Raw genomic sequence first — 14,004 nt, forward strand, 5'->3', positions numbered from 1 at the left:
TATAGTAGTTATATTCTTGTATATTGGGGCAGTATTATAGTAGTTATATTCTTGTATATAGGGGCAGTATTATAGTAGCTATATTCTTGTATGTAGGGTCAGTAGTATAGTAGTTATATTCCTGTATATAGGGGGCAGTATTATAGTAGTTATATTCTTGTATATAGGAGCAGTATTATATTAGTTATATTCTTGTATATAGGAGCAGTATTATAGTAGTTATATTCTTGTATATAGGGGCAGTATTATAGTAGTTATATTCTTGTATATAGGGAGCAGTATTATAGTAGTTATATTCTTGTATATAGGAGCAGTATTATAGTAGTTATATTCTTGTATATAGGAGGCAGTATTATAGTAGTTGTATTCTTGTATATAGGGGGCAGTATTATAGTAGTTATATTCTTGTATATAGGAGGCAGTATTATAGTAGTTATATTCTTGTATATAGGAGGCAGTATTATAGTAGTTATTTTCTTGTATATAGGGGTAGTATTATAGTAGTTCTATTCTTGTATATAGGGGCAGTATTATAGTAGTTATATTCTTGTATATAGGGGCAGTATTATAGTAGTTATATTCTTGTATATAGGGGCAGTATTATAGTAGTTATATTCTTGTATATAGGGGCAGTATTATAGTAGTTATATTCTTGTATATTGGGGCAGTATTATAGTAGTTATATTCTTGTATATAGGAGCAGTATTATAGTAGTTATATTCTTGTATATAGGGGCAGTATTATAGTAGTTATATTCTTGCATATAGCGGGCAGTATTATAGTAGTTCTATTCTTGTATATAGGGGCAGTATTATAGTAGTTATATTCTTGTATACAGGGGCAGTATTATAGTAGTTATATTCTTGTATATAGGGGGCAGTATTATAGTAGTTATATTCTTGTATATAGGGGGCAGTATTATAGTAGTTATATTCTTGTTTATAGGGGCAGTATTATAGTAGTTATATTCTTGTATATAGGGGCAGTATTATAGTAGTTATATTCTTGTATGTATGGGCAGTATTATAGTAGTTATATTATTGTATATAGGGGCAGTATTATAGTAGTTATAATCTTGTATATAGGGGGCAGTATTATAGTAGTTATATTCTTGTATATAGGGGGCAGTATTATAGTAGTTATATTCTTATATATAGGAGCAGTATTATGGTAGTTATATTCTTGTATATATGGGGCAGTATTATAGTAGTTATTTTCTTGTATATAGGGGGCAGTATTATAGTAGTTATATTCTTGTATATAGGGGGCAGTATTATAGTAGTTATATTCTTATATATAGGAGCAGTATTATGGTAGTTATATTCTTGTATATATGGGGCAGTATTATAGTAGTTATTTTCTTGTATATAGGGGGCAGTATTATAGTAGTTATATTCTTGTATATAGGGGCAGTATTATAGTAGTTATAATACTGCTCCTATATACAAGAATATAACTACTATAATACTGCCCCTATATACAAGAATATAACTACTATAATACTGCTCCTATATACAAGAATATAGTAGTTATATTCTTGTATATATGGGCAGTATTATAGTAGTTATATTCTTGTATGTAGGGGGCAGTATTATAGTAGTTATATTCTTGTATGTAGGGGGCAGTATTATAGTAGTTATATTCTAGTACATAGGAGCAGTATTATAGTCAGAAGCGGTGGTATGCTAAAATATTGACTTTAAAAAAATAAAATAAGCCTCTTATCTTGTTTACAAATACGTTGAATATTTGATCTTTACACCCAAGGACTAGAACCAGGCATTGTTTTTATTATCATTATTATGGAACATACATTTGGCACCTCTATTAAATCTCTGGACTTTATTAGTTTTGGTTAATTAGTATAATTAGATTAGCCTCGCGATGTATAGACCTGGTTTACTGAGCCTCATTAGTAAAAATTAGTTGATTCCTCAGACAATAAACTGTGATATAATTTTCATCTCTTTACATTGTTACTCTGTAATTGAAGCAGTAATTTTTCCAATTTATCCCCATTTATTTTCTCTTTTTATTTTTAATCTGACAATTAGCAGAGTCCAGATCCACAGCGCCAGTAATCTATTATTCGCGTCCGCTCCGCGTCTCGTCAGTGATCTGAGATGATTGGAATCTTGTTAAAGTTATTTGAAAATATTGTAATAATGATATGTGGTAATTTGTGCAAATTTAGCCTTAATTTGTTTCTGAAGAAGAACACATGTACAACGTTTAATGTGTCAGACCTTCCTGAGCGATGCACATACATGTGTGGCTTGCACAGTTGTAAATCATTATTTCAATGTGTTTCATCTAGTTAACCCCTTCCCACTGCAGCCACTTTTGACCTTCCTGACAGAGAATTATTTGTCAAATCTTACATGTGTTACTTTATATGGTAATAACTTTGGAATGCTTTTACCTATCCAAGAGATTCTGAAAATATTTTCTTGTGACACATTGGACTTTATGTTACTGGTAAAATTTGGTCGATACATTAAAGTGTAGCTAAGTGTTTGGCAAACTTCTGACATGTCATAGTGACATGTCAGAAATTTGGATTGGCAGGGGTCCGGGCACTGAGACCCCCACCATTCGCTAGAACGAAGCAGCTGAATCGCTCGTGTGAGCGCTCAGCCACTTCGTGTCTGTTCGGCTTTTTCAGAAAGCGGATGTATCGGAGTTCGGGCTCATAGAATTTCTGTTGAGTCCGTACACCGATACATTTATTTCCGGAAAAAGGCAAACAGACACGAAGCGGCTGAGTGCTCACACGAGGGCTTCAGCTGCTTTGTTCTAGTGATTTGTGGGGGTCTCAGTACTCGGACCTCCACCGATCCAAACTTCTGACATGTCACTATGACATGTCAGATGTTTCTCAAACATTTAGCTACACTTTAAGTATTTAATTGTGAAAAACACCAACATTTTACGAAAAATTTGCATTTTTCTAAATTTAACCGCTTCCCGACCGCCAACTGTACATTCACGTCGGCATTTGCTGGGCTCTGTGCAGTGCCGACGTGAATTCACGGTGGGTATTAAAAGCACGATCCGGGTGTCTCAGAGTAGCGCTGACACCTGGATCGCGCTGTTAACCCCTGCCTCTGGTCCCGGAGACATGACCGGGACCTAATTGGTTCAGGTCCCGGTCATGTGATCGCAGGGAAAGCTTGTTGTAGCAACGAACTGGAAAGTTTGTTACTACAACAAACTGGAAAGTTTGTTGCTACAACAAACTTTCCCGGGGACTGATTGCAGGTGCTGCAGTCGGTTATAAGGCAGAACCGGGGGCCACACAACGGCCCCCGGGTCTGCCATGCACGGCAGCCTATGAGAAACAGCCAGAGGCCGGTCCTTATAAGCTTCCTGTCAGTGTGACTCTCAGCGTCACACTGACAGTTTATAATACGTTACACTACCTAGGTAGTGTAATGTATTATAGCAGCGATCAGAGCTGCCAGTTGTCAAGTAAAAAGTAAAAAATAAAGTAATAAAAATGTTTTCTAAAAGTGTAAAAACAAGTTATAAAAGTTACAAAAACAAAAAATGCTTTTTTTCCTATAAGAAGTCTTTTATTATAGGAAAAAAATGAAAATGTTAAAAAAAAGTACACATATTTGGTATCACCGCGTTCGTAACGACCGAAACTATAAAACTATAATATTATTTTTCCCGCACGGTGAACAGCGCAAAAAAAATAATTAAAAAACAATGTCAGAATCACAATTTTTTTGGTCATCAACCCTCCAAAAATATAGAATAAAAAGTGATCAAAAAGTCGCATGTACCCTAAAATAGTACCAATAAAAACGACAACCCGTCCCGAAAAAAACAAGCCCTTACACAGCTTTTTTGACTGAAAAATAAAAAAGTTATGGCTCTCAGAATATGGTGACACAAAAAAGAAATAATTTTATCGAAAAGTGATTTTATTGCGCAAATGCCACAAAACATAAAAAAAACTATATACATCTGGTATCGCCGTAATCATACCGACCCGCAGAATAAAGTAAAATGTCATTTATAGCGCACGGTGAAAAGTGTAAAAAAAAAATACAAAAAACATTGTCAGAATTTATGTTTCTTTGTCACTTTGCTTCCAAAAAAATCTAATAAAAAGTGATAAAAAAATCACATGTACCCTAAAATGGTACCAATGAAAACTACAGATTGTCCCGCAACAAATAAGTCCTCGCACGGCTCCGGTGAAGAAATAATAAAAAAAGTTCTGGCTCTCAGAATATAGCGACAGAAATAGTGCAGTGTCCAAAAGCGGATGAGATCGGGCGACCATTTATCAGTGCGACATCGGCCACATATCTGCGGATTATTATTTATGTACCCCATTATTATACCCTCTTATTATGCCCTGATGTACTCTGCCCAATTTACACATACCCGCACACCATAAACTGAAATACCAGCAAAACCCCAAACAGAACAGTTACCAAGCAAACTCTGCGCTCCAAAAGCCAAATGGCGCTCCCTCCCTTCTGAGCCCCACAGCGTGCCCAAACACCAGCTTACGTCCACATATATGATATTTTATATCCGGGAGAACCCGCTTAACATTGTATGAAGTATTTGTCTTCAGTGGCACAAACTGGGCACAACATATTGTGCGTTAAAATGGCATATCAGTGGAAAATGTTAATTTTCACTTTGCACCATCCGCTGCGCATTAACGCCTTCACGCACCACGACTTAATAGCATGTCGTGGTGCGGAGGGTTATATATGGAGCAGGCTCATGCACTGCGCACGCGCCATATTCTGCAGGTGTCCGCTGTGTTTTACAGCTGACACCCTGGACTAATGGACAGGAACAGCGATCGCGCTGTTACAGGAGCCTGTAAAAATGATATTATACCGCAATACATTAGTACTGCAGTGTATTGTACCAGCGACCTAATGATCGCTCGTTCCAGTCCCCTAAAGGGACTTTTGGGAGGTTTCCACTGTTTTGGTACCTCAGGGGCTTTGCAAATGCGACATGACACCCGAAAACCATTCCAGCTAAATTTGAACTCCAAAAGCCAAATATTGTTCCTTCCCTCCTGAGTCCTGCCGTGGGTCCAAACAGCAGTTTATTACCACATATGGCATATTGCTGAAATCAGGACAAATTGATTTACACATTTTGGGGTGATTTTTCTCCTTTATTCATTGTAAAAATTAAACATTTCTATGTTTTTTCAGAAAAAAGTAGATTTTCATTTTCACGGCCTAATTCCACTAGATTCAGCAAAAAATGCTAACTATACCCCTAGAAAAATTCCTTGAGGGGTGTAGTCTACAAAATGGGGTCACTTTTGGGGGGTTTCCACCGTTTTGCCCCCTCCAGGGCGTTGCAAACGCGACATGGCACTGAAAACCAATCCAGCAAAATCTGCGCTTCAAAATCCAAATGGCGCTCCCTCCCTTCTGAGCTCTGCCGTGGGTCCAAACAGCAGTTTAGTACCACATATGGGGTATTGCTGTAATCGGGAGAAGTAGCTTTATAAGTTTTGGGGTGCTTTTTATTCTTTATTCCTTGCAAATATCTTTTTTTTTAATATTTTTTCAGAAAAAAAGTAGATTTTCACTTTCACAGGCAAACTCCAATAAATATAGCAGAAGACCTGTGGGGTCAAGATGCTAACTATACCTCTAGAAAAATTCCTTGAGTGGTGCAGTTTCCAAAACGGTGTCACTTTTGGGGGATTTCCACTGTTTTGGCACCACAAGACCTCTTCAAACCTGACATGGTGCCTAAAATATATTCTAAAAAAAGGAGGCCACAAAATCCACTAGGTGCTCCTTTGCTTCTGAGGCCGGTGCTTCAGTCCAATTTCACACTAGGGCCACATGTGGGATATTTCTAAAAACTTCAGAATCTGGGCAATATATATTGTGTTGCGTTTCTCTAGTAAAACCTTCTGTGTTACAGAAAAAAATGTATTACAAATGAATTGCAGCAAAAAAAAATTATCAATTTCCCCTCTACATTGCTTTAATTCCTGTGAAACGCCTAAAGGGTTAAGAAACTTTCTGAATGCTGTTTTGAATACTTTGAGGGGTGCAGTTTTTAATATGTGGTGATTTATGGGATCTATCTAGTACATAAGGCTCTCAAAGCCGCTTTAGAACTGAACTGGTCCCTGTAAAAATTGCCTTTTGAAATTTTCTTGAAAATGTGAGAAATTGCTGGTAAAGTTCTAAGCCTCGTAACGTCCTAGAAAAATAAAATAATGTTCAAAAAACGATGCAAATATAAAGTAGACATATGGAATATATAAAATAGTAACTATTTTGTGTGGTATTACCATCTGTTTTACAAGCAGATACATTTAAAATTAGAAAAATCATAATTTTTGCAAATTTTCTATAAATTTTGGTGTTTTTCACAAATAAGCAATGAATTTATTGACCAAATTTTTCCACTAATATAAAGTACAATATGTCACGAGAAAACAATCTCAGAATCGCTTGGCTGGGCAAAAGCATTCCGGAGTTATTACCACATAAATTAACACATGTCAGATTTGAAAAAACGGGGCTGGTCCTGAAGGCCAAAATGAGCTCGGTCCTGAAAGGGTTAAATGTATCTGCTTGTAAGACAGGCAGTTATACCACACAAAATTGTTGCTAATTAACATCCCCCACATGTCTACTTTATGTTTGCATCGTTTTTTGAACATCTTTTTATTTTTCTAGAACTTTACAAGGCTTAGAACTTTTCAAGAAAATTTTCTTTGGCAAGAAAATTTCAAAAGGCTATTTTCACAGGGACTAGTTCAGTTGTAAAGCGGCTTTGAGGGGCCCATACAATACAAACCCCCCATAAATCACCCCATTTTAAAAAACTGCACCCCTAAAAGTATTCAAAACAGCATTTAGAAAATTTCTTAACCCTTTAGGCGTTTCACAAGACGTAAAGCAAAGTAGAGGTGAAATGTACAAATTTAATTTTTTTTTGCAGAAATTCATTTTTAATCAATTTATTTCCGGAACACAAAAGGTTTTACTAGAGAAACGCAACTCAATATTTATTGCCCAGGAAATATCCCACATGTGGCCCTAGTGCGGTAATGTACTGAAGCACAGGCCTCAGAATCAAAGGAGCACCTAGTGGATTTTGTGGCCTCCTTTTTATTAGAATATATTTTAGGCACCATGTCAGGTTTGAAGAGGTGTTGTGAAGCCAAAACAAAGAAAACACCCAAAAAAGACGCCATTTTGGAAACTACGCAACAAGGAATTCATCTAGGGGTGTAGTGAGCATTTTGACCCTACAGGTGTTTCATAGATTTTATTCGAATTTGGACGTAAAAATGAAAAAGTTTTTTTTTTTTTTAAATAGATTTAGTTTTCGCTAAAAAAAAACTATTTCCACAAGGAATAAAGAAGAAAAAGCTCCCCAATATTTGTAAAGCAACCTCTCCAAAGTACATAACTACCCCATATGTAGTCATAAACTGCTGTTTGGGCACACGGCAGGGCTCAGAAGGGAAGGAGCGGCATTTGGCTTTTGGAGCGCAGATTTTACTGGATTGGTTTATTGCCACCATGTTGCATTTGCATATCCCCTAAGGTACCAATTCAGTGGAAACTTCCCAAAAGTGACTCCATTTAGGAAACTACACCTCTTGAGTAATTCATCTAGTGGTGTAGTGAGCATTTTGACCCCACAGGGATTTCATAGTTTTTATTAAAGTTGGGCAGTGAAAATAAAAAAATGAATTTTTCTTCAATAAAACGCAGCTTTAACTCAACATTTTGTATTTTCTTAACAAATAAAGGAAAAAAAGAACAACAACGTTTGTAAAGCAATTTCTCCCGAGTACGGAAATACCCCATATGTGGTAATAAACTGCTGTTTGGGCACACGGCAGGGCTCAGAAGGGAAGGAGCGGCATTTGGCTTTTGGAGAGCAGATTTTGCTGAATTGGTTTCTGGTTGCATTTGCAAATCCCCTGTGGGACCAAAACAGTGGAAACCCCTGAGAAGTGACCACATTTTGGAAACTGCACCCCTCAAGGCATTTATTAAGGTGTGTAGTGAGCATTTTCCCCCCACAGGTCTTTTCCATAAATGATTGTGCTGTGGATGGTGCAAAGTGAAAATTTCAATTTTTCCCTAGATATGCCAATTCAGTGACAAATATGTCATGTCCAGCTTATGCCACTGGAGACACACACCCCAAAAATTGTTAAAATCGTTCTGGCATTGTTTTTTAGGTTATTTTTTATACAGCGTTCACCACGCGTTATAAATGACATGTTAACTTTATTCTGCGGGTCAGTACGATTCCGGCGAAACCAAATTGATAGCATTTTTTTATGTTTTACAGATTTTTGCAAAATAAAATTACTTTTGTAAAAAGAATGTATTTTTTCTGTCACCAAGTTGTGAGAACCATAACGTTTAGATTTTTTCGTAGACGGAGCTGTATGAGGGCATCAGGAAGGCAAATGAACCAAAAAACAGCAATTCTGGCATAGTGTTTTAGTTTTTTTTTGTTTTTTTACGGCGTTCACCGCGTGGAATAAATAACATAATATTTTATAGTTTAGGCCGTTACGGTCACGGCGATACCAAATATGTATGGCTTATTTTATTTTTTTCAATAATGAAGGACTTGATAAGGGAAAAGGGGCGATTGTGTTTTATTTTATTACTTGAAACTTATTTTATTTTTTACAACTTTTTTTTCATTTATTTTTTCACTTTTAGTCCCACTAGGGGACTTGAAGGTCCAAATGTCTGAATTACGTTCTAATACATTGTACTACCTATGTAGTGCAATGTATTAGAACTGTCAGTCGTACACTGACAGCAAGCCGATTAGGCTTCACCTCTGGGCGGGGCCTAAATGGTTTCCGTAATGGCAGAGCAGGAGGCCATTTTTAGCCCTCCTGTTGCCATAGCAGCCATCAGCAGCCCTACGATTGCATCACAAGGTTGCAAATTTGCTTCAAACCACTAAGATGCAGCGATCGCTGCATCTAAGGCGTTAATGGCAGGGATCGGAGCTATCTCGGTCCCTGCCGTTGCAGCTTCAGAGTCCGCGTCATCTTACCGTCGGTACCGGAAGCCTTTTAGGCCACGCCTTTGGGCGGGGCCTTGGAAGCTTCCGTACTAGGCAGACCAGGAGGCCAGTGTTAGGACTCCGGTTGCCATTGCAGCCATCGGCACCCGGCGATCTCATCGCTGGGGTGGCGATTAGCTGCAAACACCTTAAATGTAGAGGTCGCTTCTGACCGCTGCACTTAAGGTGTTATTGGCGGGGATCAGAGCTAACTAAGGTCTCCGCCATTACATCAAGGTGTCAGCTGTAACATACAGCTGACACCCGGGGATGATGGCACGGACTCCGCTTCTGAGCCCGTGCCATCCATTTATCATAAGTATACAACAAATTGCAGGAAGCACTAGCTTTCCATGACGTATATTTACGACAAATGTCGGGAAGGGGTTAAGTCACGCAGCCAAAAATACTGTAAGACGTGCAGCGGCAGTGTACCGCACGACCAAGAACAAACATTACCGCTAAGTGTACAGGCACACTCATAGAGTATTCATAAATGGATTTTTTCAACCAGACAACCCCTTCATCACCATAGACCCCCTCACTCGGGTGTTAACTTCTAATCCACCGTAGACCAACAGAAATACTATCATTAACCCCTAAACCTCCCTAGACCATCAAAAACATTACTTTACCTAAATTAAGGATCAATATTCAATACTACCTAATCCCACCTAGATCATTATGAATAGTATCTGGGGTTGTCCAGTTTAGAAAACCCACTGTCATACTGAGTTAATAGAGGGGGGTCCGCTGTTCAGGATCCTCATCTCTTGGTCAGAGTGGAGAGCGGTCACATAGAGCGTCTCTGTCTCTCTGTCTGGAGGACCTGTCCTGTTCCTGTATTACACAGACAACACATTGATATGAATGGACACTGTGTAATACTTCATTTCCCCTGTGGTGGCGCTGCAGGGAAACTGAACACTTACTCCACAGATCACAGCTGATCACTGAGGTCCCAGCAGGGGGAATCTTTGTGATCTTCTAATTGTCAAGGAATCTGCTAGCAAGGAGGAATTGTCGAAAGCGGAGAAACTCTTTAACCCATAAACCACCATGAGGAAGACTAGGTTTTAACACTTTAAGTAGCTTTAAAGGATCACCGCGTCCCTGTCGCCTCCGATCCCAGTCTGCGGCTGCAATTACGCACCAGAGGTTCTGGTGAGAAGCGGCACATTTGCTGTTTGAGATGAATCAGTGAAAATTTGCTTTGCCGGCAAATTACTGAAGGCAAATTTCCTATAATTTGCTGCAAACATTAGAAGGTTTTAGAAGGCAAATACGTTGCGCCATGACGCCACCGCTCGCTGGCTGGAAGAAAGCTGCGTCCCGACTTTCATCTCACTACATTTCTGTCCATTTCACTTCTCCGCACGGATGTGTCATTATTGACAGACGCTCCTTTGCGCTACAGCAATCATCCTTTTAGGATCACTAGTCCTTTAAAACGTTACAATGGCAGCCATGTCTGTGCGGCGACGGCTTAATTAAGGCTGAGTTAATCAACTCGCTTTGTATTACTTAGGCCTAATTAGTTAATGAGATGTTAACTAAATAGATGCTAATAGGCTGAGCATAGAGGGTATGCTACAGGACTGCGGGGACATGTAACGGATCTTATTAAAGAATAATCGCTTCCATTGCGATAACAAATTTCCCGGCTGCGGCACGCGGGATTCTGCTGCTCTGAAAAGTCAAGCCGCCCTTGTTATCGCTGATGAGCAAGAAATACTAATAATAGGTGCTTGTATCTGCCTATCATAACCAGAATTGAGTACTTTTCCTATATGTCTGCGCGCCATTTTTGCGACTATAGGGCCCAGCCGATAAAATGTGCGCCATTTTTGCAGACATACAGCAACCTCCTATGAATGCTTCTTACTGTGCAGATCTCATCTGGACAAACCCAGTCCATATGTCCTAGTAGGGTATAAGGACATTGTAGAGGGGGTTCCCCGCGATCTGGTCAGGTGGACGCAGCGTTTAGCGGTGCGTCTGTCAGCACGGTGATGTCCGTAGATTAGTAACACCGCTTTCCCAGGCTCCTGATTCACAATTTCGCCCCGTTATGCATCAAACCAATAACAGGAATGACGTCTATTCGAAAAAGTCATTGTCCATATTTTCTAAGACTGGCGTTTTCTACGCCGGTTTATGTAAAGTGATAAGCAATAAAAAATGTAAAAATCTTTGCCGTGTTTTGACTCGCCTTAGGCCCCATGTACACACCCGCAGTTTTCATCCGTAATTACGGATAATCTGCGGACCCATTCATTTCTATAGGCCACAGACACCTTTCCGTATATTTACGTATGCGTGTCCAGGCCGTAGAAATGATCCGAAAAATATAAAACGTGCTATTCCTGTCCGCAATTTTGACACGGACTCACCCGTATAAGTCATAGGACGGTTACTGATGTGCATCCATAGCCGTCCGTAATTGCCGAGATTCCACAACAAAATGGCGCCTGAGCGATCATGTGACCTTTTTCAAGGGGTTAGGTCATAATGGTGACATCATTAGTAGCCTTTTTGTTTCAAATCCATTAATACGGATGCACCACGGATCGTATTTGTGAACAGCATGCCAGATATGCGGATGACTTGCGGATGACTCTGGATCCGTATTTGCGGACAGTAAAAAACACTACGGTCGTGTGCATGGGGCCTTACAGTCAGGAAATTTAATCTGCGCCTGCTTTGAGCAAAATTGGCACCATTTCCACATATTCTGCATAAAAAATCTGCATAAACTGCGTCTAGTTTGGAGTCCACGCCCACTTTTCAAATTTGGCAAGCGGTGAAAAAAAATTGTGCGTTTTACAATTAAAATTTTGCACCTCATCATTTGCGACATTTTATCTGCGCAACTTTTACCAAATACTGGTGATCAATCCGTGCGAAATTTGGATACGTTCAGACATTGCGAATTTGTTCCAAATTTTCGGAGCAAACTCTGCACCAAAAATCGGAGACAATTTACAGTAAAATACATGTGGATGAGGATTTCTGCGGCAGAATGAGCAACGTCTGGACTTAGCCTTAGGGTAGGTCCAAACGGAGCGGCCCTGACCCGGTCGCGACGTGGCCAACAACCGCGCAGCTGTCAGCTTGTTATTGGACGCAAGTTAATTCCAGTAAAATGGCCATTTACCTACAAAATTGTGCGGCAATAACGGGTGTATTAATTAATAACCGCTCGATTTTGCCGATCAACGGCCATTTTACCCGCAATAATGCGTGGCCATTAACAGGCTAGTTGACAGCTGAACATGGTGCCGGCGCGGTTGTTGGCGACCGCTCTATTTGGACTCACCCTTAGACCAAGTTCACACACAGGCCAAATCTGTGGAAGAACTCAACGACTGAAACTCAGATTTCTGCTGCGGATTGGCCACCAAATCTGCAAATGTATTAGACCCCCGGACGAAGGCGGAAGCCGAAACGCGTTGGGGCCGGCCGCCATTCTTGGAGTTTCAGCTACATGGGTTAGTACTCTGCTAGCACTTCGTTTTTTACTATTTGCTGCTGGTTGTTGTCTGGGTTCTAATACGCACATGGGTATTATCCCAGTATTCATACATGCATTAGTCGTTGTGGACACTACATGATTTGGTGTAATAGTCCTGTCTCAATTGCACTTTGCATAATTGTGAGTTACATCCCTTTCACCCACTCTGCAAGCAGTATTAATATATTACCTGTAGCTTGTATATTTCACCTCATGTTACCTTAGGGTATGTTCACACGGCCTATTTACGGACGTAATTCGGGCGTTTTTGCCCCGAATTACGTCTGAAAATAGCGCCTCAATAGCGCTGACAAACATCTGCCCATTGAAAGCAATGGGCAGACGTTTGTCTGTTCACACGAGGCGTATATTTACGCGCCGCTGTCAAATGACGGCGCGTAAATAGACGCCCGCGTAGAAGAAGTGACCTGTCACTTCTTTGGCCGTATTTGGAGCCGTTATTCATTGACTCCAATGAATAGCAGCGCTAATTACGGCCGTAATTGACGCGGCGTTCAAGCGCCTGCACATGCCGTTACGGCTGAAATTACGGGGATGTTTTCAGGCTGAAACATCCCCGTAATTTCAGCCGTTACGGACCCCCGCCGTGTGAACATACCCTTACATCTTTGTCCTGAGGTATATACCTATTCACATGACTATATTTTGACCTATATTTGACTCATGTGGTGGCCATGCTTTTATTTGTGATTCATTTTTAGAAATTCATATTGTATAAATAGTGTAATATTGTTGAATAAAAAGACTACATGTATTTTTTGACTTAAAGACTCCTTGGTCCTTTCTTTGCTCGGTTTAATAAATGTATTAGCCCCATTGTAATTCAATGGGACCGACCAGTGTCTAAAAACCTGACAGAATCCTTAATGTGTGAACATGGCCTTAAAGCTACCGCGGCAATCGTCATCCAGCTTCCCTAGTCTTCTGACAGATCTTCCTGTTCCCGGCTCCTGTATCTGTAGTGCGAGTCATGACGACCCAATTCATATGGGAAGCTGATTGCAAACATTACAAAATGCATTTTGTGAACATAGAATTCATGAATTATGTAAAGTTAAAGGGGGACTGAAAAGGATTATCAGTGTAGTCCCTGCAGGATGTGAATACTCTCGCTAATATACCAGTATATTCTGTGTACAAAATGTGATTTTTGTGGGACAACATACAATTCTGTGTTACAAAATACAATTCTGTGTTACAAAATACAATTCTGATACAGAATCTCAGTAACATTTTTTGACATAAAACACAATTTTATTAAATTACTGAATAATTGTGACAAAAAATGTAACATTCATTTGGGGAAAGAGTAATATTTTGTGCCACAGAATTATACTTTAGGCTTAAAGGGTTTATGTGCAGACTGAACATAATTAGCAGTGTAGTCCCTGCAGTAA

The 14,004-nt window shown here is 39.6% G+C and overlaps 1 protein-coding gene across 1 annotated transcript in view; it reads left to right on the forward strand.

Annotated features, from left to right (window-relative positions):
* Positions 1-14,004, forward strand: part of LOC142760579 (ALK tyrosine kinase receptor-like) — a 358,286-nt gene that overhangs the window by 294,877 nt on the left and 49,405 nt on the right. The window lies entirely within an intron of this gene.

Source organism: Rhinoderma darwinii, chromosome 4, assembly GCF_050947455.1.
Source record: "Rhinoderma darwinii isolate aRhiDar2 chromosome 4, aRhiDar2.hap1, whole genome shotgun sequence".
NCBI classification, from domain to species: domain Eukaryota; kingdom Metazoa; phylum Chordata; class Amphibia; order Anura; family Rhinodermatidae; genus Rhinoderma; species Rhinoderma darwinii.